The following is a 27,970-nucleotide window of genomic DNA, read 5'->3' on the forward strand; positions in this document are numbered from 1 at the left end:
TCTCACTGTTACTATAAACACAAACAGGTCGGAGGGGTCGTCTCAAACGCAAAACCAGGACGGGTTGTCGCAGATGGTGATTGGGGTCGGGCTGGGTAGATATCTGGATAGAGGTATCAGCTAAGACAAGATAATCCTTTAGGGGAAGTAAACTGGGGAAGTAAACGGCATGTCATAACAATTTACAAATAATATCCAGTCGTGTCGATCTTCGGGTGGTCATGCCACCTATATTTTTTTAGACATTTAATAGGATGGCCTATTTAAGCTTTTCTTTGAGTATCATACTCTTTCACAAAAACTTTATGAAAGAAAGACACGCAAGATGTTAATCAATAGACGAGACATATTCAACACACATGAAAAAGCATAAATACCTTTGAGATGGCCCCTTGTGCCTGTCGGCAGCACATGCTTTTCATGGTTTAGTCTCTGTTCACCTACATCTCAGTTTACCTACATACCGCATACAAAAAAACAATGTAGGCTAATTGGTATTAGAAAATGCACCCATACTCTTACAATGAGCCTGACTCACTGGTCAGGAACATACTAATCTTGATCAACTGTTGCTGGGGCGTTGGGGTAGCCTAGTGGCTAAAGCGTTCGCTCGTCACGCCGAAGACCCGGGTTCGAGTCCCCACATGGGTACAATGTGTGAAGCCCATTTCTGGTGTCCCCCGTCGTGATATTGCTGGAATATTGCTAAAAGCGGCGTAAAACTTAATTCACTCACTCACTCAACTGTTGCTTTAAGGATATGTAGTTGAATAGAGATGATTAGTGCATCCACTTAGAAGCTACAACTGGGTTATAATAAAATGACAGGGATTATTACATAAGCTAAATTTGTTAAAGCAATGATATAGTTAATTTTTCACTGTAAAATACTCAGTTTGCTGCTACTAATAGGCTTAAAACCAACTTAACCCTATAAAATGGAGTGTTCGTCAAGCACTGATAGTCACAATGGCTAACCTGCAGAGGGCAGAGTTCATCTTGTCTCAGAGAGGAGGAAGACCATTCGTCACCACTCGCCCCTTTCCGTAACCTCCAAGAAGACTCGTCCCCCACTCGATACTTGTTATGTGCGAAAATACGACAAATCAATCAGAACGCGCGTAAATGAGCGCAGTGCTTTGATAAAAATAATCCTGAGTACTTAAATCGTTTATGGCATTATGTCATTGTTTAAAAAATTATGAAAAGTATATACCGCCTTATTGAAAGTACAAAGAACGTAGCTAACAGGATTTTGCTGCCTATTGTGAAGTTTTTAATAAGAATCATGCGATTGACGGTGAGAGATTCAAAAACACGCACGTGCGTTTGTTGACATTACGGCTCTCATGGGTCCAACTGAGGGTATTTCTGACGATCTGGCGGGCTTGCTATGGAGATTGTACGTACGCTTCCAACAATTTTAGGAAATGTAATTATAAATCGCTACGAGTTTCAAAACAATAATATTATATTTGTATGTAACTAATCAACTTTAATTTCAAACATTGGGCTTAGATTTCACATCTCTGGGGATATTTTAGTCTGACTATTTTTTGGTTATTAATATATTTCTTCAGCGAATTCATTTAAAATTCCACCAGGGGTATGGCAGCAAGATTACACAAATGTTCAGTTTGAGAAATATATTAAAGTCATTCTTGGGTATGTGCTTTTGGATTTAATGTAGCTGAAAGTTTTAAACTTTTATTGGCATATTCAATAAAGCAATTCCCAGTTATGATTAGTAAACCCTAATTGGAAATATAAGGTTAACAGCTGGTAATAATTACATGAGAATATGTCTTTAACAAATATGTTTTTCTCCTTCTTTTAGTTGAATCAAAGAGGTTTAATTCTTTAAAATAAATAAGTAAACAAACCCCCAAAACAACAACCTAGCAATACAATGTACATGTGCTTCGGTGATAATTAAGAAACATTGGAATCAAAGTAGTTCCGATGTTCATGCGCCAATATGAAATCCTTCCAGAGGGACACGAGTCGCTATTCGGCTTGTCCCGGAATAACACGAGTTGGTCACGAATGGGAACATTTTACGTGTGCCCTCGTCTCAGGACCCAAGTGTATGTTTTGCAAATAACTGATCATTTCATTGTGATCGGAAAATGACATGATGTGATGGTATGATGTGATATATGATAAATAGATTATAATTTCATTGTGATCAGAAAATGACAAGTAACAGAAATAAATAAATTCTTTAAAAAAAAACTATTTTTGTCCAGCAACAACTTCAACTAGAAGAGTCCACTTTCAGATCATAGGGATGACACTAGTTTATCTTTGCGTAATCGACAGTCAACAGACCATGAAATGTTGTTTTAAGACTGTAGGCCATTCGTTCTTTTCATACACATTGGCGTGTTGTGTTTCCGTGATACACGCTAATCTTGTAGCACACTATCTCAGGACGTAATGTCCAATCCCCAAGGTGACTTAATTAATAACATCGTCTGTGCAATGAGACATTTACAAGATTGCCTAACAACCAGCCATAATAGCAATCTGCCTTGAGCTGATGTTGAGCTACTATGAGAAAACAAAGAACAAGCCCCACGTTAATGAATGAGTTGGGAATCAACCTGTTTGGAACAGCTGGAGCCAGCGACTTAAGGTGATGTCACTTCGGTGAAACGAACACACAAAGATATGTTGACCAGTAATCCATTAGTGAAATCATCGTGAGTTCGTTTTGAGAGCTGTTGGAAAATGGTAATATTTTTATGTAATGAGAAAGTGTCGAGACATGAAAATGGTTCCATAACCTGTTGAGATAGATTGTGTCTTCTTTCATACATATTAAGGTTCTATATTCATAAGGCATTTCTTGGAACTGTGTTCTGAGAACACCTATTGTGAAAATATCTGCCATTGTCATTATTTAGAAGTTGCCTTTTAAATTGTTTCGATTCCAAAGTTCGAAATATTGGGACTAAATGCTACGAAGGGAATGTACACCAACATCCAGCAATGTTTAGGTCTTCATTCCTCCGTGATATCCACGATATCCATTGTATATTATACCTTCAAAAGGTCAATTAGTATTGGTGTGAAATATTCAATAATGTCAAAAGATCGTTGAGTCAAGAATATTTTACATGCCTGACAATTGAAAGTAATATTGTTGTGAAAAATGGGACCTAGTGTTAAGTGTACACAACATATCTACGGATCCAGATTTGTTTTGCAAGAGCAGATGGTTCGAAATAAAATATTTCTTTGAACTATATAGTCAGGATGAATTATAGTTTCTTTACAAGATTGACATTATGCATTATGTAAAGACACACAAAACATTTGGATAATCGTTGTTTAAACCTATCTTCGATGTTGAACCACGGATCTGCGTTGTGAACCATATACTTTGTCATGCTGACTTCAGATCTGGTTTTCATAAACTACCAATAGAAATTATAATATATATAGGATCAGTATCACATCTTACACATTTGGAACGAATATCAGTTACTGCAAGGTTTGTGATTCTCTTCTGAATTTATGAATAGCCAACAATTTCAATATGCTTATGTTTTCATCAATAGCAACCATTTTATAAACATTTGTCAGTTTATATGCATTGCGCTATGTAATGGAGACAGCCTTCATCATATATCCCTCTCTACACTGCGGTATGTGTAACCTATGCCTTTTGTCTGTGTTACTTCTAAATAAGTTACCACCAAACGGATTTTGAACCTATGATCATAGCTTTCTCACATGGCTGAGGGAGATATATAACTCTTTACAATGTAATATGGCGTCTTAGACGACTCGGCCACGTTAACGGAAATGACGAGTAACTCACATTGTATGTGTTGACACACGTTCCATCACAATTGATATTCACGATCTCTGTGCTGGAATCAAGATATGTTTAGACGTGACGTCAAGAATATACAATGTGCATAGAAAATGAACGCTACTTGTTGTTTCATCAGAAGTAATAGACATGGTCACTTAGCTGGGATCAAGATACTCTGTGACGTTAGAGTCAAGGTCATTATAGTTGGACGTCACATTCTGGCACAGACCGAAAACAGGGCCGATATTGGTTTTATCGTCATAAGAGGGCGGACCACTTTCGATGAGAGTTACCAATAGAAACTGATTTTCGCAGAACCAATTACATTCTCTGAAGAACCCGGTTCCTACCATGGAGGAAGAAACACGTTCATCATGATCGTTGATATATATCATACCATGTCAACAATCGGTGCAATTTGTAACTAGATTTCAAAGTTTACCATAAATCTGTTTACTATTCAAACGGCTAGACTAACAACTACTCTCTGAAATGAACATATTTTACTGAAAAAAGTTCATAGTAAAAAAAAAATATATATAATGAAAAGGAGCCCTGAGACTTTCTTCATTTTCAGCTGAAGCTGAGGAAATCTAGACTTGCCACATTTTCTAGACTTGCGTGGGCTTTCTTGGATATATTTGCTTCAGGGTCTGTACTACAGACTATCAAACGGCATATTAAGTCTTTCATCAGTATTTAAAATCTCTTCTTAATTCCTTCTTAAACATCTATTTTCTAAAAACTATATTTGGCGTTTTTTAACCTGGTGTGAATATGCTAGTATTCTTATCAAATATACCAAAGGCATAACAAAATATAGAAAATGAAAATGTAACCTGTGCATAAGACCCGTTAAGATTCGGGTTAGAATTGGTCTTCAGAAACCCATGCATGTCGTGGGAGGCGACTAACGGGATCAGGTGGTCAGACTCGCTGACTTGGTTGACACATGTCATTGTATCCCAATTTCGTAGATCGTAGGATCAGATGTATATTTGCTCATGACATGAGCGTGCTCACAGACGTGGGTGGGAGGCACTTATCAAAGGGGCCAAAACTAAATGACAACTGTACGAGTACAGAAGGAGAGCACCTGTAGCAGTAGTACAGTTGGTCTAACATTGGCTAACTTCTCACGCAAGATGTACTCTCACGTAACCATATCGAAATTCGACATCTCCAGTTGCAGATCTGTGTACCTGATACCACATCGCTTATATCAGTCTAGAAACAGCTGTGACATAAATTACATAGCCAAAATTTATGTTCCATCTAATTTATAATAAATTGCAAGCACCATCTGTGTATGCCCATCTCATAACGTGTATTTCTCGGGCTTGCAGGTAGGTTGTTTCTATTCCGGAAATATAAATTACTGTAATGTTTGAAATGTCGCATTTAAATCGTTAAACTGTCACATGTAGCTTACTTATACTCAATCACTTGAATTTCACAATGCTTATGTATTTTGTTTTCTCGATAAGGGGTGTTTGCATGTGTGGTGTCGAACAATGTGGTGGGTTTCTCTGTGGTTATTGCACTAACAGTGGAATATTTGTAGGAACCTTCTTGTCCGTTGTCAATTTCATGGAAACCATTGTGCCAATGAAGCTGAAACAAGGATGCTTCCTCCCTCTAACGTCCTCCACAGTTAGGAAGAGAAACTCTGTTTAAATCTACCATTCATCGATTTGATGTACACGAAACAAAATTACCCCAGACGAAAAGAATAAAGTCAGCAGTCGCATACAAAGTGGATTCACCACCTAGCCTGTCTCCCAGTAGCTGAATCACATTATTTCCTCTTTTGCAAAACCCTATATGAAACAAGTCTAGATTCCCTCAAGTTCCGATTCTCCCATCTCACTGGGGCTCCTTTCTAATTTATATGGAATTATTTGAGACATCAAGGGATATAGGTTGGTACACTTTGCTCCACAGATTTAGCGAAATCATTTTTACCAAGAGACCCATACTATGCAAAGATCAACTGTCGTACCTGCATGTTACATATTTGCTGTCGGTTATTGTTGGGTTACGTCCCTTTAGTGTGCCAGGAACCTATGATTGTGCAGCCTGATCATGTTCCTGCTTTTGTCATCAGCACAACGTCCGGTCTATTGACTTTCCCATCCAGATGACTACTGATTATAACGGAAATACTGTTTAAACCAAATCCACTGACTCGCTTTTTAATGACTTTTTTGTCTTTTGATGTTAACAGATTCTGTGCCGAATTTCCGACTTTTAGCTGATATCTGCTGTTACAAGATTTTGAGGTAAATCATTTCCTACTATTTGTGTGTGGATCATTTGCCAAGACACCAGATACCAACCAAAATACATACCAACATAAACTGATGTACAAAAGAAAGTACACAGTTGGGATTATTTCCAAAAAAACGAAGTAGATATTTTGACACAAGGCGCTGGGTACGATATCTGTGGTGTCTCGGCAACATGTACACAATGTTGTACTTGTAAGTCACAATCAAACCCTTTTTTCAAAATATTTGCGTCGTTGTTGGAGGTCATTAAGGGAGAAATAGTTCTATATCTGGTCGGGGCAGCGTATGGTTATCTTGCTATGTAGAAGTGTACTTATGTCAACCTGGCCGACTTTTGCAGCTAGCGATTAGCCATAAACATGACATGACATATCACCAGCTTGCTCGTACAGATATCAAATAACACTACGGTTTACACAAGGCGGTATCGAATACTGATTTTAGCATATGGCCCTGTCAGATACTGCTTTGTCCGACCTAGCAATCATAGAGGAGCATGGTGCCCCAGCCATCTGTGACGAAACATTACACTATGCAGAGTTGCGTCCCTTTCCGTGCCAGAAACCTGTGGTCGTGGTTTCGAAATCTGTTTATATCCGTCCATGACGAAACTTTAAACTTTGCAGAGTTCCGTATCTTTGTCGAACCCGAAACCTGTGGGTTCGAATTCCGTTTATTCCCGTATGTGTATGCCAACGTAATCATTTTTCAGGATTTCCCTATTGTAGTAAGCGGCTTCGACCTGAAGGGGATTTTCTCCCATATCAAGCTCACAAGTCGTGATTTAACAGAAATTGTGCTTAAATCGCCGTTAAATCCCACATTCACTACAGCTTGAGTGATTAGATACATGAATACCCCACATGGGTACAATGTGTGAAGCCCATTTCTGGTGTCCCCCGCCGTGATACTGATGGAATATTGCTAAAAGCGGTGTAAATCTAAACTCACTCCCTCACTCACTAGATATATGAATAAGCACAAATTAAAAAACATGACGTCAAACCAAAACCCTTATTACTAGATATATAAAACACATATTAGAAATATTGTCCGTTATTACTGGTATGTCGTGCGTTGCATCCATATTACGAACTCAAAGTAATCCACTAATTTTAATTCGTTATAACCGTAGTTCCTTTTACTTATTTCGACTAAAATGTACAAGTGGCAGAACCAACAGTTCGTTATATCCGTCAGTTCGGTATATAACCGTGTTCATTACAAACATAACTATCAGAATTAATATTGTAATTCGTTAATGAAACACTGCACGTCTTTGTATCTTTGTGTTTCTGTTTAGCTTGAGATTCAACGTTCTCTGTTCCTTTCTATCGCCTAAAATGTTTAGTTCTTTGTGACGAGGACGTGAGGTGAAATTACGTTTAAGTACGCGTATCCTGACATCGAACATAGTTGCTCATGATATCAATCACTAGCTGTCCCTGGTTCAGATTGTCGCAGGCCGCCGTCATGTTTCTGGAATATTGCTGAGCACAAAACACATCAGCTGTCACCATAGAAACACATTGTAAAATCAGCAGCCGTCATATGTGAATTATACAGGTTGAAAATAAACACAAATTATTTCTACATAAGTCACCGATTAATTTCCAGAAATCGATAAAATATCGTTAATGGACAGAGATAGCCAATATTGTTACACACATTGCTAATGGCTGACTGACGTCATCTAATGAGGAGCCACCGAAAACATCATTTTGTCAGTAATTTGACTTTTTGCTAGCTTTTATAATTTTATTATAATTGGAAATGAGTTTGAATAAAATTGTTGGCACGTCCACGATATGGTGGTTCGTCCGGCTGGTTAAAGCGTATACTCGGGTTAGATTTCAGTAATATCAAGGTATGTAAATAAAATGAGCTTCACACGCTGTATCATTATGAGAACACGAACCTGTCTATAGATTGATGACCGAACACTTTACTCGCTTGGCTACCCGTCATATATAATGCAATACCTTCCAATATGTACTGGCCTTGAATATGATACATTTGTTATTGTATTGTGCACATGTGACACGTAATATATATCTATATACATATAGGCAGTTGTGGGGATCTTGATGCACTAGATGGGGTGGCGGGTGAAGAATATATATCATATATTGAATATACAAGATGGTGCGCATTGTCGTGACTTGACTCAATGGCACATGAAAGAAGCAGTTCAAAGTTCACTGAAAAAAACCCACAATTAATATAATCATATTTACGATAAAGATAATAGTAGAATTATTGTTACATATGTTATATTTAGGATTACGCTTTCTTGGTAAAGTACTTTTGGGGATTGAGTCCCATCCGGGATTCGAACCAACACAGAGTCAGCCGCCTAACCCGCTCAGCCACCGAGGCTTCCACAAAAAATGGAAGTGGGACAACTTGTAGTCCTGACTGCGGACTTTGTGTACCCCTCTGAGAAGTGTAAATTGGCACAGCTTTCACGGCCGAAAGCTATGATTACACAATGCCATTTTAGAAAGTGGTCAAATGTAACAAATGTTATATTTGGGATTACACTTTCTTAGTAAAGTACAGATTCTAGTATAAGTAATACGTAATCATAGCTTAATCATAGGTAACTGGTTTGTTTACAACTTTTTACACCTGACTATATGTCAAATTAAGGGCTTTACACATTCAACTGTAAACCCTGTCATAGCTGACGAGAGGTTTCCCCCTTTGTTTCTCCAGTATAAAATACTGGTATAAATTTGAAATTAATTGTCCTGCAGAGATATCAAGTCGCATGTTGCCAGTTCAGTGCTCATACACAAAGTGAAACTTCTATGAGTGAACAAGATTATCTATGCGATTTGAATTAAGACTTTTTTACGTAAATATTTTCAATATAACTACTACAAAAGTTCCATCTTTTTCACATATAGATGTTTTAAAAAACCAAAACTTTTTCCAATCATTTATGTAATTTAATTAGTTGAGGTTTTATGAATAATTATAGTCTGTATTTCAAAACTACAGTTTGTACTTAGAATATTTACGAATATGTTAAAACGTCAAAATTTCCTCCTGTGAAGTCACCCCTTAAGTGCATTTTTTCATCTGAGCTTTAATATCCAACTAGTAAGAGTCGTACAGGTATCATATATCTGTGCTTTTATCTTGTGTCAAATTCATAATATTGATATCGAAGCCAAAAAGCATTTTCCAAACATTTCCTGCTTTGCTTTTAGTATCCTCTATGTATCCTTCTGTAACCTGAGATCATATAAGAGAGACGTTTATTAAGTAGTATTTGGGCCATAAGGCCTATGATACAGTTGACATATACAATTTAGATTACACGAGATCATATAACATGTGTTTCATTATGCTATTTTTAATAACCTTTGTTACACCCTATATACTTGACTTAACTCTCCGCTCATTCAAACGTGTCGTGTAACGTTGAAACAATGAGTTAAACTGAAATCTGTCCGTGATTTGATAAGGAACCAACAAACAACAAAGAAATGTGATATAATTGGTTAATTGTATTCTAAAATGAACTTAGTCTACAAATCAGTACAATTACAATAGCACGACAAATACAATGGCAGTGATTATAGCGATAAAGAAAGTGATCATCACATTCACTCATCTATAATAAAGGTCAATGTTGCAAGGCCTAGGCTGTGTATCCAGGGTGATAGTGACCTTCACACAACTGTTGACCTTGTCATGTGAGATGTAATGTAAGATGACCAAGTCGAGAGAGTCTGTCCTCACTCCCCAAATGCATGTCAAGAAATTAGGAGGTTGCTGGTTGGAATTTTCTTGCTGTACTTATTATGTGTATTGAAAGTTCATTCTCATGGACACCGAATCATAAGAGCCAATTTTGAACAATCCACATCGTCAAATACCTGTTCAGAAGAAATCAGTTTGGCTCTGAGTGAGTGAGATTTATCTCATACCTCTTTTAACATTCATTCATTAGTGTCACTGTGGGGACGAAAGGATAGACTTCACACATTGTACGCTTAAATCCGTGACAGGCGGCAATATAGTTTGTTTGTAGACTTCGCTCGTTTTGAATACCGTGTAAAGTCCATTCCTTGTGTCATCAGCCGGGATAATGCGTGAACATTGTTAAATGCGGCATACTAACTATACGCCCAAAATGTAAATATACTGTTTAAGCTTTGAACGCATACAATATTCCTAGGTCAGACAAATGATTTTTTTCACGATTACAAAAAAGAGCAATTTTCTGCGGAAGCCATGTGCATCATTATATGAACGTACTGGAGTTCCTCATAAATATTAACTTTACTGACTTGCGGATGCTTTGGGCTAATTATTTGAGGGTGACGCCGTACACGTGGGTTCAATTTGACATTTCATTGCAACTCCACATGTGAATTCCAGACCAGGAACCTGTGCTTGTCGTAAGAGTGTAAGCGTCGGTGAGCCTGCTGATTGTGTCATGGTGCTCTCTTGGTGTACCCTCATTGGTGTTCATGCTGTCGGTCATTTGTTTGTCTCACACAGTCTTAGTCATATTCAACCAGTCGTGATATTGCTACTGCGGCGTAGAACAGCATGCATTTACTCATACATGGGTATAAATGTGATGTTTGTTGTTTTTTTCATGTTTGATGTTTAACGATAGTGTCAGCAATACTCCAGTTATATTACGGGTGAGGTGAAATTGGGTTTAACGTCGTGCTTGAGAATATTTCGCTCATATGACGACGTGCATGCGTGTGTATGTGTATGTGCGGCTGCTTGTACTAACCTCAGACACATTATACTGACTCCGAGCCGACCAGTCCTTGTTGTACCCATTAAGGCCGAGCGCCAGGCAGGGACCAACAAGTACCATATTTTAACGTCTTTTGGTATGACGCGGTCGGGGATCGAACCCGCGACCTTCCGCTCCCCGGGCGGACGCTCTAACCACTACACCACGGAGGCGGTCAGTTATATTACGTGTCTGTAGGTATCTGTATATGTAGGATATACCAGTCGGACTCAATTCAACTCAAAAAATATTGTCTCAATGTATCTGTGTTACACTGCATATGTTTAAATTTCAGTGTATTATGTTTCCTAGTTCTACTGGTATTGGGGATCAGAGTTTGGTCTTTTGGTATTGCCACTAGCCCATTCTCTATCTTGTGCACAGTACGTGAAACACGTGAATTTATCCCCGTCTTTACCTGGCTGACAAATCCGATTGTATCCATTGCTTTTATTTGAATGTTTTATAGTTTTATATTTCATTCACTCATCCATACATCTTCGTCGGAATGGAAGGCGGTAGGGTTCGAAACACAACATGGGTACAATGTGTGAAGCACATTTCTGGTGTCCCCGTCGTGATGTTGCTGGAATATTGCTAAAAGCGGCGTAAAACTAAACTCACTCACTCGGATGGATGTATGGATATAAACGGGGTTTTTTATTGTGGAGGCTCGACTGAGCCAGATTTGCCTCTCTGCTACTGTCTTCTTGTACATGAGCAAATATACATTCATGTTGCCGAATAAATCTTATAGTCATTCGTATTACTCTCTCCTGAGATGATTGTGTCATGACGAAAATCTATGCCAGCTGCGTGTTCTCACATTTCCTCAAGAATGAATAAATAATAAATATTTATTCACTTTCTTGACTAGCAGCTGTTTCATATAGAATTTGTGAACAGACTGTTTTTGGTAATTCGATATGAGAGGAATGTACAATTTCTACAGATATACATGTGATAAAGTAACTAAGCTGAAATTTCGGTCGAGTAATGATATCAAATGACAACAAAACTAGACAAATACAAACCGCAAAATAATTACAATTTTCTCTCAATGTTTATCAGATATCCAGTGTCTGTTTCGCTTTGATCTTGCTTAGTCAGGCATTCAGGAAAGGGAAAGGTTCTTCCGTCGAGAGGATGGGCCAGAATAGAGCCATCTGTTCCTCCATGACCTCACCTGTGACGCCCCATTAGCAGTGTTGGCGATAACACACCAGGGATGGTCTGACTTGACCTTGACAGTAATGATGGGATGTTGCTGCGACATGTGAGCATCATCCGTATATTTCCAGCCGGCAATCATGAAACAACACAAAGAAGGCTTGCCCTAGAGTTGGGTCACTTTAAGTTCGGCAGAGTATTTACCATGAACATGTCTCACCTTCAAACTTTGAGACAGGCGTTGGGGTATCCCGGTGGTTAAAGCGTCCGCTCGTCACGCCGAAGATCCGGGTTCGAGTCCTCACATGGGTGCAACACGTGTACAACCGGTGTCCCCCGCCGTGGTATTACTGGAATAAACAATACTAAAAGCAGCGTAAACTTAAACTCACTCACTCACTCAACATGTCTCCAACGTAATATTGCTAAAAGCGGCGTAAAACTATAGTCACTCACTCAAACTTTGAGTGAGTGAGTGAGTTCAGTTTTACGCCTCACTCAGCAATATTCCAGCTATATGGCGACGGTCTGTGACTAATCGAGTCTGGACCAGACAACCCATTGATCAACAGCATGAACATCGATCTGCGCAAGTGGGAACCGATGACATGTGTCAACCAAGTCAGCGAGCCTGACCACCCGATCCCGTGAGTCGTCTCTTACGACAAGCATGTTTTACTGAAGATCAATATTGTAACCCGGACCTTCACGGGTATCAAACTTTGAGGACAGAATATCGACAAAACATGAATGGCTTTTCTTGAGTGTTAAATCTCCTAGGTCCATTGTAAGAATATTACATTTATGATGGACGATTTGTCTCGTGTGGGGAGGCAAGAGAAACTGAACCCAAGGTCATCACAGCGTTGGTAGCTTGGACATCGAACCATAACAGAGACACTCATAATCAATTACAGGTGAAGCTTTCGTAAAATCAGACGAATGTAAACGTGATTTGATATTGCTCTCATTGCCCAATCACAATCGAGAGTTATCTCCCCTGTCAAGGTACGTTGAATGCTTGAATGAATGTCAGAGAGCCTTGTCAGAGAGCCTACTGAGCTCAGTGAATCGATCTGTGATTGACGTGTGGCTAAAAATAGCATGCTTGTGTGTTGATTCATGGATATGTGACGTGTCTCATTTGAGCGATCAACATAGACTGTAATGCGCAATATTCTAAACGTAAAATTTCGAGAACTAAATTCATTCAAAGCATACTCTCGTAGCAATACGATAATCACACCTTGGGAACTGCATATGGCATCTATGGCATATACTACATATGCTATATTCAAATGTAATTACCACTGTTCTCCTATACGTGGATGTTGCATATGAATAGTGCTTTCTTTATATGAATATATTTATTAAATCATTTTGAACGCCCCATGTCATCATGACCACGTGTTGTATCCAGAATAACAGTGCTCCGTTCACTTCAGTGGATAGCGTTTCTCAGTTTCTGCGTAGATTTGTCCAGATTTCTGGACGGTTTGTGTTCCATCCCCCTATGAGAGGCGGTAGGGGCAGTCCAGTTGTTAAAGCGTTCAGTGGTTAAAGGCCCGGGTTCCAGTCCCCACATTTGTACAATATGCGGAGCCTATTTCTGGTGTCCTGCGCCGTGATATTGCTGGAATATACACGTAAAACCATACTCACTCACTGAGTGCGTTATCATTATTTAACGGTGGCCTGGTATCTCAGCGGATTAAAATTGTACAACAGACATGAGTCGGTCTAAAGCGAACCCTTGCAAGCACGTCGCTATGCAAGTTCAGTAATCTTGAATACACTTCACCTCGCTGCTGGGAATGTGTTGAGTATGTTAATGGAATTCAACGAAACGAAAAGTAGTATTTAACACCAGCTCATGCTTTCATACAATCTCTCAGCTCTGCCGCACTTCTACCGTCATGCATGTTCATGTTTATTTTTATTTACACATTCAGACATGGTAACAATTTATTATGTTGAGCCTCATACTAAACGTACTATTATCAATTTGAATTTGTCAGAGAGGATCTGGTTATATGTCTTTATGTTTGTTGTCAAGAACCATTTTTGTCGCAATGCTAAATTGAATTATTGTTAATGTCGACACAGAAGCCCCGCCACAGTTAACCCCGTCTGAATGGACCACTATTACAAAATAATGTCTTTTGAAACGTTTCCGAGAAATCTAGATGATACCAACTTTCGTTTTCGTTTCTGCGTATGAAGCGGTGGTGTGGACGTGTGGCGTCAGCGAGATTGAAGTAAGTACCCTGATGCGTTAATGTGATTCCAGGTTTTTCAGTCTGTGATGTCCCGGAACACAAAGTCTTTCCCTATCTCGATCAGTGGAAATAACAGTCAACTAGGCCAACAGGGGGCAGTCCCCACAGAGGCGGTTTTGTTCACTAAGTGCACCAGCAATGGACCTCGCGGATTGCATACGTGGAGAATTGACCCTTAATGCATAACAAACCGTGCATACGTTACTTTCGTCTTGCATTGCTATGTGTTACTGGTGCGATGGACGGGTTTAATGGCAGTACTGCAATGTTAATGGTAAATGCACGTTTGATGAATGTCCCAAGGCTGTGCATGGTCTCAGTGGACATATATCTTTAAATCAAAATTAGCTCACCTGAACTTTAAGGGTGATTATGACGCTTTATCCGTCTGCCCATCCGTCCATCCGTCCTTTGTAAATGTGTGCTTTTCTCACATCTGTCTGAAACCCAGGTGTCGTGATGGTGAACAGCGGCATCTTCTATTGTCTCTCACAGTGTGATCTTTATCATCTAATGTTTCCAATAATCCAGGTGAGCTACAGTGTCCTCTATCTTTGTAATGATAATATATCAAGGCCACTCATACAATGCTAAACTTCGCATGCTCTAATCGCACACTACAACATTATGGACAGTATTACCCGGGCTAATCCAAGCTGTCTGTGTGGGGCTAGAATATTAAAATTCATAAGACGTATTATATAAGGGTGATACACTCATACGCATGCAACACAGTTGCCTTTTTGCATGTAGCTATAATGAGATGGGATATTAGCAGCTCAATACCCGTGCTCGTTTCTTTCGCTAACTTAAGTAGTAAATATTATAGACTTTGTCTGTTTGGGTTTCTCTGACTCACGATAATCTAGTGAGGTCGGCTTCCCACCGATGTGTGCGTGAGTGTGTTCTGGCCAAATACCGGTTTTATAATCCTGTAGTGCAATCCAACTGAGATACTGCTGCACATGAACACCCCACTCCGACCGTACTCCGACCAGTTTTGATTGTATCCCCGAGCGCCTTACAGGGTAGACGAATACTTGTCTTTACTGATGGTCGCCATTTGTAGAATTGAACCCGGTATTTTTGGAGTGACCAGCCAACGATTTAACCACTAGATTTAACATTGTGTAAACTAAATCAGTCGAACCTGATAACTGACAATATATACTCACCGCCAAAAGAAACAATGACAGTGAGTGAGAACATGGCGTATTTTTACTAACTTTACTTTCACAAAAGACAGCGATAACTCGAAAGAAAGCTCTTAGTGTGTTTATTGTCCACATGACGTGAAAATCCAATAAAATAATATGGAATCCACATAACGCATCACTTTAGGAATTGTTCTTTATTGGGAAACAAACGTAAACGTCAATAACGGGTGTGACCTCCACTGACATCAGCAACAGCTGCACATCTCCTCCCCATGCTGTTGGAGAGACGTCGAATTGACCTCCTGGGAATGTCAACAACACTCTGTTGCAGTTGTTGCAAGTTAACTGGACGTACTCGCTGTTGGTGAATTCGTCTTTCCATCTCATCCCAGAGGTGTTCGATGGGATTCAAATCTGGGCTTAAAGCTGGTCAATCCATGGTCTGGATGTTATTGTTCTGGAGAAATGTCTGCTGTGTGTGCTCTCGCGTTATCTTGCTGAAAAACAAGATGACCTCTTTGAGCCAAAAATGGACGAATTACCTGTTTCAACACTTCGTCGATGTAGCGCTGCGCAGTAACACCCCAATTGCGACCTTGCTCATTGTTCTGAAAGATTACATGTTGAACATGACGTCGACGTTCCCAGTTATGGCACCTCAAAAATGAGGGAAGGCCCTCCCCGACGACTTCTCTCTCCAAAACACAGGGTTCTGAGAATCTTTCACCTTGACGATGCCATATCCTCACTCTGTCATCTGCGGTATCGATTCAAAAGCGACTTCCATCTGAGAAGACGATGTTCTGCCACTGTCGATTGCGCTATTTGCGGTGGACTGCTGCCCAGTTGGTAGACTGATGTATTCCATTATGCCTGGCGACGCGTTGGATGTTCCAACCTGCCTCAATAATCCCTATTGCTCTCTGCCGTTCGTTAGCGCTTAAAGGTGGTTTGCTCACTGTTGCATAAAAATGCGAATGCAGAAGTTTAGCAGTGTAAGAGCAAGAACATCATGTAAAGAATGCTGTTCCAACTTCACGACCTATCTCTGCATAGGCTAAATGAAAACCATTGAGTTCACATTTTAGTGATGTGTGACGTCACGTGTGCTGCGTTGGTGGTAATCATTATTTCTTTTGCTGTGAAAAACAGTTTTCAGGGTATCATTTATGTATCAGAAAACTATTCAACACTGTAGATTTACGTCACAGGAAATATTGATGATTTTTGCGTTTCTCTTGGCGGTGAGTAATCTAAGTTTTTACAATGGGTATATCTGCATAGTCGTCAGATATATCCTCAAATTATTTTTAAATGTTTTTAGATACACAAAAGTTATTTTAAGTGCAACATGTGGACTAGTTAACCTCTGTGCAAGTCATACCCGGATACACGTGTCGACATGCCCGGATCTTCAATGCGGGTATTATACTTCACAGAGGTGGATCATGTCAAGCGGACGTGTGTATACCGGTAAATAAATATACAACTCCCCCGAAACGGATCTGTAACACGTGTCTTTTCTCCTTGAAACGACTGGTTTTATGTACTGTTCACTACTGGGAAAACTATTCAACTATTAACTTTAAATAGAACGTAAGACAACTTAAAACATGTTAGCATGAAATAACTTTAACCTTGTGGGGACGTAAAAATGACTCATCACAACGTCACGTCACAACGTTGTGACAACGTTAATGCGAGTCCACAGAATAACGTTGTAACAACGAAAGTATAACGTTTTGACAACGTGAAATTATTAGCTTGGTTATAACCTGTACACTTCGGACGATCCACTCAAAAAGGGAGATGACTGAGATCTATAGTTCATAAATCTTTCACAGACAATAGCCATTGGGGGATTCGCTTTGGCTACGTGTTACAATTTACATCTCTGTCTTAATGTTGGTTTTAGTTGGGGCAACATTTCAGGCAGACTTCTCCCCTACATCGTCAACCGATATCCTCTTTCTAAAAACAATATATGAATGTTAATGAATACACTATGCCGTTTTCGACAGCGGTCAAACGTAACACGGGTTAGACGGCTGACTTTGTGTGCTGGCGATTAGGTGCCTGAGTCAGAGGGTGTGAGTTCGAATCCCGGATGGGGCTCAATCCAGCAAAAGTACTAGAATCTGTACTTAACTGCAAAAGCGTAATCCCAAATATAACATGTGTTACATGAATGCTAATACCAAGTACTAGGATAAAAATACGTGTTTTCAACAAAAGAGCATTCAAGAACATTCATGTCTGTAAATCTTATGACGTGAACACATCGTATAGTTTGTACGTAGAGCGCGCAGTAACTCTACACGTGCGTAGAGAGGCATTCCTTTTCTTTGACACTTTCAAGGAAGGTCGATTCATGTCTGTGGACCATATTTCTGTCACCTAGGAATTACACATTTGTGATGTCGTCACTTTGACTGACCGACCACAACTCCATGTAGATCACTGGTATGTGCGGTCTCGTTATCTGAAGCTTATCAAGCAGCAGTAGACGTTCAGGCCGCAATACAACTGGAATACGTAAAGTGGAAATTAATAAACGCCGACGTCTGTAATATGAGCAACAGACCGTTTATGAATGGATTCTTACTCCTTCGTCAGCTGATAAAGTTCCTTTTTATGTGTGTCACTTCTAAATGCCATTCGCAGACAACTGGAATATTGTTCAGAGGATAGGCACAGCTTACTTATTTACAAGCTGCTTTCGTTAAATTGAATAGTCAAATACCGGATATTTTGTTTTCGCCGCGCTCAGCAGTATTCAAACTCTGTAAGAGCGGTTTGTAGGTAATCGACCAGACACTCAAGTGACTGACATCACGAGCACCATCTAGGTATGCAGTTGGTACACGATGACTTGAATGAACCAGTCCTTGACCCTAGCCACCTGGTCCAGTTAGTCGCATCTTACGTCAAAGGCTAAGAGCGGTGTTCAGCAACCCGTATCGTTAGAGGTAACTAAATGGGTTTGGGTGGTCATTCTCAATACCAGACTAAACACGAGACAAGCGATTGAATGAACACATGGCAATTAAATACCTCCTGAAAAGACAAATACCCCATAAACATGTAATTCAATGTTAAACTTCAAGCCAAAATGTCTCTCCGACAGATAAGTGCATTCCGTGGTAGAATAGTAGACTGAGTCCAATTAGGAACAAAAATCTGTGAATACCATCAGCAATCAACCAAACCTATATTCCTTGACACATTTGGCACAATTAGTTGTTTTGGTATTTTTGAAAGGTCTCCTGATATTGCGTATCTAGTGACAGTTCTGAACACAATTAACAAAGTGTGTGTACCTTCCCACAATACAACGTTTACAGCATGAGGTGCATGACCTTCCTTGACTCATCACAAATATTGCGAAAGGAATGATCTTTTCAAAGATTACCATGTTAATAAATATAATCCCCGTCGGCATTTATCATGGCAAATACGGCTACATTGCGGTATTTGTGTGACGTGGTGCTTCTCTGGGCCGTTCCTATAGGTTAGAAATGGTAATACCGAAAGACACAATACCTTCCTCTCCGCACATTTGAAAGCAAGCTATTATAGTTTGGCAACAGGTTTATGTCAGATTATACCCCTGACGATAATTCCAATTCAGCGACTGGTCAGGTTTCTTTCTCTGGTCATATTGTCTGGGAAATAACGGTTTATGGAGCATTAAGGATATCATACTAGTATAATTACGTCAGTTTTAAACTTAGGACACTCTTAACTGTGTTTCTTAGTGAGGTATGCATATTGATATATTCGGTGGATGCATAAGAAACTGGCATATGTTTTGTGAACTGATGTACGGGGCAAACCCGGAATTAAGCTCGGGCGGTATGATCCACAAGGGTAACGATATGGTTTCGGTTTTGTTTAGACTTAATCTACGATACTGCGATCATGCGTCTGCGATCGGTATGTTTTCTGTGTTTTTTTTTTGCTGATGTTCATTGACAAATGACATGCTTTGGTATGATAATCCTAGTACCTTGTGTTTAGTCACCATTTAGGCCTCGCATGGGCCCTTTCCTTTAAATGTACCGTAAGCGAAGATGTATATATGTGTGTAAATATGCCATTGCTTGAAAAGATTGGACGAGAACTTGCATTGTAAGAGATCAGTGCTGACGGCGACTGTGTGAAACTGTTACGGTAAGGCGGTGCGTCCAAACATAGACTTATGAGGGGTTAATGATGTATGCAGTTAACAAATACATAGTCAAACAGTGTAGAAATGAAACCATACGTTTCGAATGGCGGTTTCCGTGATCCATGTGCCTGTTTAAGTTTAAATGACAAATCATGTCCGTATCATCTCCTGTAATTTGTTGGTTGTTTAACGCCACACTCAGCAATATTCCAGCTATACGGCGGCAGTCTGTAAATAATCGAGTCTTGACCAGACAATCCAGTGATCAACAGCATGAGCATCGATCTACTCAATTGGGATAACGGGATCTTCACGGGTACTCTCCCAGCATGCCTTAAGGTAATTCCTATTTGATTACACTTACTATCATACCACACCCTCTTTCAAAAGGCTTGAGACGGCATAAATGGAACAAATACCTGATATATTTTAGGAATCGTGACTCTTCAAATTACACAGTTCAATTTCATTGAGTTCACAATTCAGTCGGAAGTTTCCTCAAACGAGAGTTTCAGTGGTCACTTTCAGGACGTTAAGGGGGTGTGCACCCCTTGACCCCACTCTTGATCCGCGTTTGATACTTCTAAGAATTCTACTACAATCAAGATCTGCATTCGAGACGGCTCCACGCAGCTTTGCCGCTCACGTCGGCGACCCTCCTACTCGTGACTACCCCCGAGGGGTTCTTCATTTTCCCCCACGAACAGGATGTTATTGCAAATGCCTAAAGATATATCAATTTATAGTTTGTAAAGATTAGCCATAATGCAATGTCATACGGCGCTTCGCCACCTCAAAGAAGGACCCACGTGGTCAGTCATCACCAGAACGAAATGAAACAATGCGTCTCGAATGGCGGTTTCCGTGAACAATGTGCCTGTTTAAATGACAAATCATGTCCGTATCATCTCCTATAGTTTGTTGTTTAACGGCACATTCAGCAATATTCCAGCTACGCACGTTCTGGGTGTATAAATGGGAGGTAACTCTCACAGCTTTGTGCGGAGCATGTGTCTCGTGGGTTCGCGAGATGCCTCACGCTGACTTTTTGGCTTCGCTACACCAAGTCGCATTAGTATTTGTTATTGGTGACTTAAGTGCAGCAATACACTGTATATATTCATGAAATATCGTTGGGGGTGTTCAAGGTGGTACTCATATTCTACGTAGATGTTTTCATTATGTTTCCACTTTCCTCGTGTTTAACAACATACGGGTCTCTGTGGCTCAGTATACGATTGGTAAACAAAATAGTCCTTTTCTTATAAAATGGATGCTATAGTTTTATCTTTGCATTTATTCATCAAAATATATTGTCAGTCTGTTCCTGATGAATCTTTATAGATGAACTTTAAAATATATTCCTTCAACTTGATGTGAGATGTGCGAATTTCGGCCGGATTCGGTTACCTCTTGAGGATGTCCTTGAAGATGTGAGAATATACTTTTTGACGTCATACACACGCAGTTATATAACTAAACACGACAGCGAGATTACGTCACCTATATAACACACCTTTAGAGGTGCTTCTCGCTTGTGGCTCAGTAGAGTAGGACAGGTTAAGTTCATACTCAAGGGACGTAACTCCTGTTGCTTTGATTGCACACGTTTGGCTACGGTTTCGCTGTCACTTAACTGTTTCGGCGTACATTAAATTAGATGGTTTTAGCTCATGTTTGATACATACGGTTTCTTAAAGCTGCTCCTCATTAATCATTTAATGGAAGGATGACAATATATGGATGAATAGCTTCTTTATTGCAGTGAGAGCGACATTTCTGTGTAGGTTCTAACACCCTTATCATGCAAGTTTTAGAACCTAAACTGAAACGTTGGTCTCACTGTAATAAAGAAGTTGTCCATCCATATATCGTTATCCTCTCTTTATGCTCCAACTTTCTAAGTGCCTCTCCATCAGGTAATCACTTCGTGTTTGAACGAAGACAATACTGAAAAACAAATCCAAATAAAACATTTAGCAATGAAATAAATATATAAGGGATCGGTTACTTATCATTGGGTAGCTGTTTAAAGGAAGCCAAAGGAGTGTTACCCAAAGGTATGACCTCTCTAGGGCAGGGTCACTAAACACCAGTACACATATTTCAATCAATCAAACAAAGTCATGTCCGTGAAAGTCTGCTCAAAGGCGCTTAGAGGTGTTCTGACACAAAGTTTTCTGCATGCCATTTCGAAGAAGTGAGTTTTCAAACCAGGCTTAAGGTCGGTGAGTGTTTGAATATCCCGGAGGTTGTCTGGGATTGAATTCCACAGTACGGAACCAGCCTTGGAAAAGCTTCTGTCACCATAAGAACAGGTGCGTGTTTTTGGCACACACAGGAGATTCTGAGAACCGTAACATAAAGATCGAGATGGAATATGATCTTTAACAAGATCGCAGATGTATAGTACTTAGTGCTAGGCCATGCTTTGCCATATTTAGGATGGGATAACCCACTGAGATACCATGTTGCAGTTTCACGCGAATACCCCACTCTGACGCTCCCCATAATGTCAAACCGGTCACAAGATGACGGAGGGATCGATCCTCCGCTCATGAATGCACTCCGGACAAACGCTCTACTCATGGCCACCAGAAAACGAGCGTCACGTCCCTACCAGGTAGACGGGCCACATTTAAATGACATAATGTCAACAAATTCCAACCCAAATAGTTCTGTATATAGGATGCCAGCTCACGCGTCTAAACCTACTTCATTGTCCCAGCGGTGGTGTTGGTGGTCCAGTAGTCTAGAGCGCCTTGTGCAGGATCCGGTGATTGTGAGTTTGAATCTCAAATTTGTATTCACTTTAAGGGGTTTTCAAGCAACGCGTTCACCGACACATGAATGTCGGATTCTGACTAGCAGAAACTCATTCTATTAATTTTCGATTAATTGTCCATTTGAGATGTTCCCCGGTCGAATTGCCGACGTGTTAACATTACATTTCGCAATATACTGACCACTACTGTATATCTCGAATTAATTACATTAGACGCCATTCTCCGGATATTAACGAATATTTCCGAAGGTTATCTCCCAATTGACAGACACCCATTTGATAGACACCCATTTGACAGACACTGAGCTAAAAGGTTAATTAGGGTAACACCTACGGGTATAATGGAACAGTCCACTGTGTAGTGAGTAGAGCAGGGTGAGCCTGAAACAGGTTCGTTACTGAGAAGTTTGATTGTGGGTAAATAGAACTTGTTGTGATTAAATGATGAATGATTTCTCTTCTCAAAATTGATTTTACTATCAATTACTGTCGAATATAAAAACAGGTTTGTCACTGAGAGGTTTGATTGTGTTTATTGATAGAAAAGACCCCTCCCAATAATAGCATATGTACAACAGACGTTAACTGAGAAAACGTTTTGTTGGAGAGATATAGATATGTACATATTTGAAAACATTCTGATTTGCAGTAAATGAGACACCTGCATTGCCATGTAAGATACGACTAATACCAATCAGTGTTCTAATTTTAACAATACTTTCTAAAGATTGTAACAGTTTATGTCTTTGAGTAGTATACAATGGACATTCAAGGAAGTAATGAAAAACATTCTCACATCCATGGCCACATTCACATGATGTGTCATATTTTAAATATTTATTCTAAATAAATCGTAATTAAGTGCCCTCGTCATATATCTTAATATTGTGTGCAAAACATATACGTGTAACTTCTTTATTCCATATGAATAATATTTAGGTTCACATTTGTCTTTATTTGATTTATATGGTACAACAGTGTCGCAATTTCTAATAGCTAGGCTAATGTTTTTAATATGATGATGCCGACTCCCGTTAGACTAGAAGGTTAAACCGAAATGTATATGAAAATAAACTGTTTTTATATTGCAAATTCAAATCACTGTCTTTTCGTCCATCTTTCAAAATAAATAATATAGCTTCAGTTTGTGCCTGTGTTCTTATTTGGACTATTCCATTATAATATGTAGGTAACAGGTGGTAGATAATCTGTTCACTGAACCATAAATGTTGTTGTTTTAAGGTGTCTGCGAACTGGCTGTCTGCGTAATGGGAGGACACCTTTCCGAATGAAATACATCCAAGGATAACTTTGAATGTGCTCTTTGTGGTCAGCTGTTTTGCCCAACTGTGGTATTCTAAACAATTCGGGCCAAAACATATATAATTAGGTGTGCAGTAAACAAATTAGTTGTTACTCTGTCCCTCGGGTGAAATTTGGTGACGTGCCATCCAGGTCAGTTTACCATATGAACCACCATAGACAGTACACCAGCCCACCTCCCTAGAGTGCTTAACAATCAATTAGAGGAAACGGTACACAGATTTAGTTTAGGGTTTATGTAATTTCCAAACTTGTTTCTAAATTTGTGTTTACAAATCATTAGAAATACATGTTTACATCCAAATATTACAATATTTTGAAATTGACAATCATGAAATGCCTTCCCGTATGGTACATTCAATCACAAACTGAAACCTGTTTTAACGTCTACTTACCTTTGAAGGTTATTTTAAACTGTACGATCAAGCCGTAATTACGTAAACGTTGTTATGCAAAGTATTTGTTACCCTCGGGTTGTACATGTAATAAAATATTGATATTTAAATGACATTGAGCTTCGGAACCTGTGGGATGGCCCAGAGTGTTATGTCTCCATTACTCCATTGTACTGATGAATGAAATTATCCACGCCTCTACCAATTCATTTTCAACAATGAACTTCCAGCCCTGTCAATCAAATATCACGTGACATCATCACCGCGTCGGTTTAAACCTGTGAAACGAGCAAAACATATTATCTATAAGTGAATGCCTTTGTTTCCTAGTCGGATGTCCCTCCATCTCACGCTTTCAACCTGTCATAAGGTTACAGGCACGGGACCGGCATGGCCAACTACATTGACAGGTGTGGAAAAACTTCCCGCGTCTACAAGCCGACAGCGACACGCGGTGGCCAATAAAAGGGAAATTGGAGACACAAAGAAAATTTCCTGAAAATTGTGTTTCCCGCTTGCTTTAAATCGAAATGCTAACACACGTGCGAATGTAGCTTGAGTATTATTATTGATGCGCCCACTTACACGGACACGAATGCATTTGGTAAGCGTTATTTCTTATGTTAGCTTGTTTAGCAAGTGACGTCACAAATCCTTCTATTGGAAATGAGTGAAATTTAACTGTCAGTTGTGACCAGTCTGTTTCAACTAAACGCCCTTTGTGTCTAATGCAGAGGTGTATTCTATTCCAAAGCGAGGATCGCCGCGAATAGCTGCAACATTGCTGATGCGGCGTTAAGAAATATTCACTCACTCACTCACTCACTCAAAAGCGAGGTTCCGAAATTCTGCCCTGAGGCACAGTTCATAATACATGTATGTGGGGGATGGGGGGGCGATGATGATTATTATGGAGAAGCATGTACAATGTGAATGACCCCCCCCCCCCCCCTTCATGTCATGTACGAAATCAATAACACACCCCACCCCTCCATTCCCATAATCATTAAGGCTAAAGCATACACTTACGAGGGGCGATCAAAAAGTATGTAGAATCACCAAGAAAACGAAACAAATGCAGTTATTTTTATGTTTTATTATTCTATATGGTATCTGTCAAGCTCAAGCAATTTGGTATTGCTATGTTCCAGTCTCACGATCCCCATTTTGTTTGTCCTTTTATCTTGGTACCCTAAAAAAACGCAAAATCTACAATAAATGCATCAAAAACTTGAGGAAACAAAATATGCAAGAAATATGTTGTGTGTTTGGGATTGATAGAAGTCCCCTAGAATCACATTTAGAAATTAAAGTTCATATAAAAGCAATGAGAATTACAATCGCTTGTTAGTTAAAGTGACACCCCCCTTTCATGTTGACTGAAAGAGCTTGTTTTGGAGACACTACCCATACCTTTACAGATGCCGTAATCATAAGGACATAACTTATTCTTATGTTTTCACTTATTCATATATGATGCCAACGGTTCAAACTAAACACTAAATGGTCACACAAGTGTCAGCTCACAATATATTGTAAACAGTACCAGCTTGAATATCTGGACACAATGTTTTAGGAAGATTCAAATGGGGGTATCCTTAAAAAAACAGCCCTCGACTAAATATAAATTAAGCAATCCAAATCTTTCACTTTTGATTATGACGGGAAGTCATCCGATACTATAATGAACATGTTTTAGATGATATACTCTGAGGGCATACCATTATCCAAGAGGTACCAAATGACAGATCGTTTTTCTATTTCTGCAGTTTGGTTAGAAATATTCTACCCCAATGTGTTGTGATGACTAATATTTCGTTAACCAGATTAACCACATATGTGAAATTTTGGATATGTCTTTGCTAAAGATTCTTTCAAAATAAAATGGAAGTTTTTCAAACATTGGACATCGAGAATACAGTTAGTCTACGTACTTTTTGATCGACCCACGTATTTAATAATTTTATAGACAAAATTGCTCTCCCCCCATCTCTCTCTCAGTAGAACAGTTTAAACCTCATAATAATAAACGGGAGAGGGACATGACTATATATATCTTGACCCAGTGTTTGCCATGACTCAGAAAGCCTGCGTATCTGACTCCCCAAAACATGTCCATGACTCCCTCTCATGACACAAGGAGTCATGATGACTCCTAAATTTTTATGCCTTGCTGCAGAAACCCTGCTTATCTGACGCCCCAAAACAATCACCATGTCGCGCCTAATGTTGTTATGCCTAGGGCAAACACTGTTGACCAGTGTCCGAAATAAGCTCCCGTGGCATGTAGATATCGTGCAAGGCCTAGACTAACATCTCTCTCTCTCGAATTTTTGTTTGAACCCACGAACATCGGTTCGGGACAGGCAACAACCTTTTACTGTGACAATGGATACAGTCATTTAGAAAGTAGTCTAATGTAACATGTGCTATATATTTGTGGCAAAGCAACTAACAAGGATTACCCAGGCTGCACTTTTGTAAGCGGAATTGTCAGAAATTGTCCTATGGAATTATGTTTTTCCTCCTTCCCGAAACGTCAACCAGAAGGTTCATATCAGTTGACGCAACACCGATTCCCTGTAAAAAATCCCAATATGATCCTTGAAGTGACGCTACAAGGCTTTTCTAATGGTTCTTCCTGTGTGCTTCCGTGTTACTGTGTTAAGTGAACGAATTTCGCAGGAACTGATTCCTCGGAAACGACATTTAGGTCCCCCTTGTTGAAACGCCGCATTCATGAATATATACATTCGGATAACACAAGCGAAAGGCGAGAGAGTAGGGTTGTCCTACACAATCTCACCATCGGTAGTTTAACTAGCATCTCAGTTCAGACTAAATCATCTGACAGCCGTGATCGGATGATTTTGTGTAACATTTTTTGTGTTTTTGTCAGTGTACATCCTTCCAGTAATATAAAAAGGACCATTTTAGTGCCTTTTGTAACATTAAGACTTATACTGAATGTGACCACGTGTATTTACAAGCGGATGACATTTTGTGCGGAACAGGGGTGGTCTGTTTAGCTTCTTGTACTCGGAAATGGAGCTGACTGAGGTAGTCATTTTCTTTTTGTTGCTTTAAGGCTAGACTGTGCACACATGTACATGTAGTAAACTATGTTATAGCTTCTTTTAATGGCATTTAGAAGCTGGGATGTATAAGATAGACAAAATTTATGGATAACAACTTCTTTATTTCGTGAGTACGACGTTCGATACAGATTCTTGTACTTGCTTGACAATGATGCAAGAATATAATAATAATACAGTAGATTTGTTATGCGCCAAAACTCAAGGCACTTGGTGTCTGCTCATGGCGCTACACAAAATTAAAAAAAACACTGCAGTAGAGGTGCTATATTTTCACTGGTATATCAATCTTTATAGAACTTTTGGAAGAGATGAGTCTTTATGCAGCTTTTAAAGATTGTCAATGATGGGGATTTCTTTATTCCCAAGGGAAGATCGTTCCACAGAGGCCATGTAAGGAAATGATCTCTGTCCATACTTTTTGAGGCGGGATTTGGGTACTTTAAGAAGTAACTGATCAGCAGATCTTAGTGTCCGAGAAGGTTCATATTTCTCAATCAATTCTGTCAGATAGGCAGGAGCTGTTTGATTAACACATTTATATGTCAATGTGAGAATCTTGTATTGGACTCGAGCTTGGATTTGGAGCCAGTGTAGGGAAGTTAGCACTGGTGTTATAGACAGACAGACAGATATTTTATTTCAGTCTCTGCTCACATAAAATACATATATAAATATATTTATAAAATATAGCATATAAGTGAGCC

General features: G+C 39.5%; 2 long non-coding RNA genes across 2 annotated transcripts; one reads left to right on the top strand and one right to left on the bottom strand.

Moving 5' to 3' along the window:
• LOC124254718 lies at nucleotides 1–17,530 on the bottom strand. The gene is made up of 3 exons (XR_006892527.1): nucleotides 14,691–17,530; nucleotides 12,279–12,408; nucleotides 1–456 (listed from the first exon to the last, which is right to left on the bottom strand). It is a non-coding gene; the product is annotated as an uncharacterized LOC124254718 (long non-coding RNA).
• On the top strand, nucleotides 9,471–27,341 carry LOC124254720. The gene is made up of 3 exons (XR_006892531.1): nucleotides 9,471–9,810; nucleotides 16,478–16,479; nucleotides 27,300–27,341. It is a non-coding gene; the product is annotated as an uncharacterized LOC124254720 (long non-coding RNA).
• Nucleotides 27,342–27,970: the final 629 nt, after the last annotated feature.

This window comes from Haliotis rubra, unplaced genomic scaffold (genome assembly GCF_003918875.1).
Source record: "Haliotis rubra isolate DU_JTF1 unplaced genomic scaffold, ASM391887v1 Scf58, whole genome shotgun sequence".
In the NCBI taxonomy this organism is placed as follows: domain Eukaryota; kingdom Metazoa; phylum Mollusca; class Gastropoda; order Lepetellida; family Haliotidae; genus Haliotis; species Haliotis rubra.